Source organism: Calidris pugnax, unplaced genomic scaffold, assembly GCF_001431845.1.
Source record: "Calidris pugnax isolate Ruff unplaced genomic scaffold, ASM143184v1 scaffold55, whole genome shotgun sequence".
Classification (NCBI taxonomy): Eukaryota; Metazoa; Chordata; class Aves; order Charadriiformes; family Scolopacidae; genus Calidris; species Calidris pugnax.
This window is the reverse complement of record NW_015090832.1, coordinates 2,173,870-2,177,524: the sequence shown is the minus strand read 5'-3', so window position 1 is coordinate 2,177,524 and position 3,655 is coordinate 2,173,870. Positions and strand designations below refer to the sequence as shown.

General features: G+C 53.5%; 1 protein-coding gene across 1 annotated transcript in view; it reads right to left on the bottom strand.

Moving 5' to 3' along the window:
- The window catches only part of MYBL2 (v-myb avian myeloblastosis viral oncogene homolog-like 2), a 24,869-nt gene that overhangs the window by 5,979 nt on the left and 15,235 nt on the right, over positions 1-3,655 (bottom strand). The window lies entirely within an intron of this gene.

The following is a 3,655-nucleotide window of genomic DNA, read 5'->3' as shown; positions in this document are numbered from 1 at the left end:
CCCTTCAGGTACTGGAAGGCTGCTATTAGGTCTCCCCGGAGCCTCCTCTTCTCCAGGCTGAACAACCCCAGCTCCCTCAGCCTGTCCTCGTAGCAGAGGTGCGCCATCCCCCTGATCATCCTCGTGGCCCTCCTCTGGACCCTCTTCATCAGGTCCATGTCCTTCTTATATTGAGGGGTCCAGACCTGCACACAATACTCCAGGTGAGGTCTCACCAGAGCAGAGTAAAGTAGAAGAATTACCTCTCTGGACCTGCTGGCAACACAACTTTTGATGCAGCCCAGGATGGGATTGGCCAAGCCAGCTTACACCACCGGCACAGGGGAGCTGTTCTGGGCCAGGCCAACACCACAGCAGTTTTGCTAGCACAGCCAGCACCTCCAAACACTGCCCTGCTCCAGTCTGCCAGCAAAACACTCCCTGAACAGACCACCCCTTCCCACCTGCCTGTTACAGAGCCCTGGGAAATCATTACCCGGGACTGCCCCTCAGGTCAGGCAAAGCAGAGGGTGAAGAGCTAAAGGGACGGATCTGAACAGCTCCTGAGAAAAATCAAATCCCTTCCCTGCTGGCACAGGGCTCACAGCACTGCACCGCTTCCCAGAGACATGCACAGAAGGTAACAGCCTACCCAGCAGCTGAGCAGAACAGTGGTCACTTGGCTGTGGCCCCAGTCAGATGGGACACTTGTCCCCTGCAGCTCAGACAGGAGCTATCTTTGGGAAACACCACATAAGAAGGACATGCACTTGTTGGAGTGGGTCCAGAGGAGGCCACAAAGATGCTCCGAGGGCTGGAGCCCCTCTGAGGCTGAGAGAGTTGGGGGAGTTCAGCCTGGAGACTAGAAGGCTCCAGGGAGACCTTAGAGCCCCTTCCAGTCCCTAAAGAGGCTCCAGGAAAGCTGGGGAGGGACTCTTGATCATGGAGGGGAGTGACAGAATGAGGGAAGGGGCTCCAGGAGAGACGGGGAGGGACTCCTGATCATGGAGGGGAGTGACAGAACGAGGGGGAACAGTTTTAAACTAGAAGAGGGGAGATTTAGATGAGATCTCAGGAACAAATTCTTTCCTGCAAGGGTGATGAGGAACTGGCCCAGGTTGCCCAGAAAAGCTGTGGCTGCCCCATCCCTAGAGGGGTTCAAGGCCAGGCTGGATGGGACTTTGAACAACCTGGTCTGGTGGGAGGTGTCCAGAGCAGGGGGTTGGAACCAGATGATCTTTAAGGTCCCTTCCAACCTAAAGCATTATGTGAAACCCCCAACCTGCTATACCCCTCTCTCAGTAGTTCTAGTACAAGTACCAAGGGAAGTATATTTGAATTGGACCAAACTCCTGTTGGAAAAGGATGCTGGTTGGGTGGGGGAGGAAAAGGAAGAAAAGACTTACGCTGAGTTCTTCTGGAGCAGAGGAGTTTTGTCCCTGTGCAGAGGGGTAGTGACAATCACCTTCTGACTGCACACAGGCGTGGAGGTCAGAGACGGGTTCTCCAGTTCTAGTGTATCTTGTTTGGTCCAAAAGTTTAAGAACTGCACAGCACAGGAAAGAAAGAGAACACACTCAGTCTCAAGCATCCCAGCATAGTATTACAAGTCATTACCTTTTTCCTAAATGTGGGGGAAAACTTGAGTAGGGACAATCCCCTCATATTGACTGGCACCAGAGGGATCTGTCCCAATATAAACCAGGGTGACTCTTAAATAAGACTCCTTACATGGACACACACATGAGAGTTGCCAGAAGGTTAACAGGAATAACAAAGGTTATTCACTTCCTAAAAGGGATGAGCTGATGTGACCACAAGCAGCTACAGCGTGGGAGAGAAGTCTCTCCCCACACGGATCCAGATAAGGCCAAGCAAAATGCTGAAGGAGAAGTAATGCCAGTCCACCAAAGGTCTATTCCAACCTCAGGTTGGCAAACGTGAGGGAAGTCCGTGTAACACAACAGCGTGCAAGTTAACACATTTTGCACTGAGCTGTCTTCAACCTAAACTGTGAGAAAAATAACAAACTGTCTCACCTCTGCTAAGATTTTATTTCACAACAGCCAGTAAGTGACAACTTCACTCCCATAAGCAATGAAGTTTGTAGCCTCGGGAGAGAAGAGCTGCATGTGTTACATTCACTGATGGTTGAAGCTCAACCCAAGAGGCAGGACATGCCATTTGCCTTCTCAAATTCACTCCAGGGCTTCCAGCCTTTTACACTCAGCAGAGATGCCCATTTTGGGTCCCACTCTCATTTCCCAGTTCTTGCTGGCCTTGCACTTGAGGTCCACCTGAACCTGACTGTCAGACTGTCCTGTGGTGCTCTCTCATGTGCCACCCAGGGCTGCAGAAACAGCAGAAATAAAGGCCTGGAAGGCAGGGGCAGACAGAGCAGCTGTGGGAGCTCAGCAGCCTCTATTCTGTTTTATAGACCAAACTCCTCCACATCAATTCACAAAACAGTGGGTTTGAACACCACAGTGCTCCAAGGTGATGTATGTTGGAGACCAGGTGTGCACACCTGTGTGGATGCTGTAGGAGTTGTGACACGGGCTGAAATATCCTGAGTCCCTTTTGCAACGAAGACAAGCCCAGGAGCATTTTCTTAAGCACAGCAACTCAGGAGATCTGCACAAAGTGTGTGCTGCTGAGCCTGCCTGCGTGATTTAACTGGGAACGAACAGGGAAAGCCACTTTTCACTGTTGTCACTCTGCTACCCACAGCTGTGGCAGTAATGCCCTGGGGACAGAAACATCATGCTCCCCAGTGATCCTGCAGCAGGCAGGCACGTAGGTGTGCACAGTGGTGCTCCTTCCTCATAGCAAGCACGTGTCCTGCCCGTCACACAGGGCAGCTGGGCTTCCCTGACACTACAAGCCTCCCAGAGGTGGACACAGGCTGCTGCTCCCACAGGAAGGGCATCGCTGAAGATGAGCAGTGCCAAAACCCAGCTCTGCACCTTGTTTTAGCAGAGACACGCACCCTGTCCCCCATTCAAGGGAGGAGAAACACAAAGCTGGCAGAGCTGATGGGAACACATTAAGGGAAGCAGAGAGAGCACCAGCACACTCATCAGCTCATGACCAAGCCCAAGCAGAGGAGCACAGACTGGGCTCTGCCATCGCCCCATACCTGAGATGGAGAGAAGGGCAGTGTCTTGACGGGGGTGCTCTTGGGCGTCATGCTGTTGCAGGAGTCAAGGAAGGAAAGGCTGGTGCTGGTGGCGTTCTCCGTGACCGGGGAGAGGGAGATCTTCCTCTTCTTCTGCCTCTTCAGCACAGAGGGTGGCGTGCCAAAGCTCACCTCTGCGTGCGGAGAGATGGGGATGAGCTCCCCCTTGCTGCTCTTGCTCAGGTCGGAGATGGTGTGGCCGTCCAGGCGGTACTCGGTGACGTTGGGCAGGGATGGCAGTGGCTTGCTGGGGGTTTGCCTCACCGGGCTGCTGCTGCTGCTACTGCTGCTGCCGGCAGAGGGTTCCTCGGGGAGGTCAAACTGGGTCAGATCACACCACCCGTCGGGGTCCTGCACACAAAGGAAACCATCAGAAGCAGCCCAGGAAGGAAAGCTGAGCTGGTGCAGGTGCGGAGATGAACCGGGAGGTGAAATAAGTGGAGTTGTGAGATCATACTGGTATTTGCAAGGAGCCTGGCTAAAGGAGAGCTCGAGCCC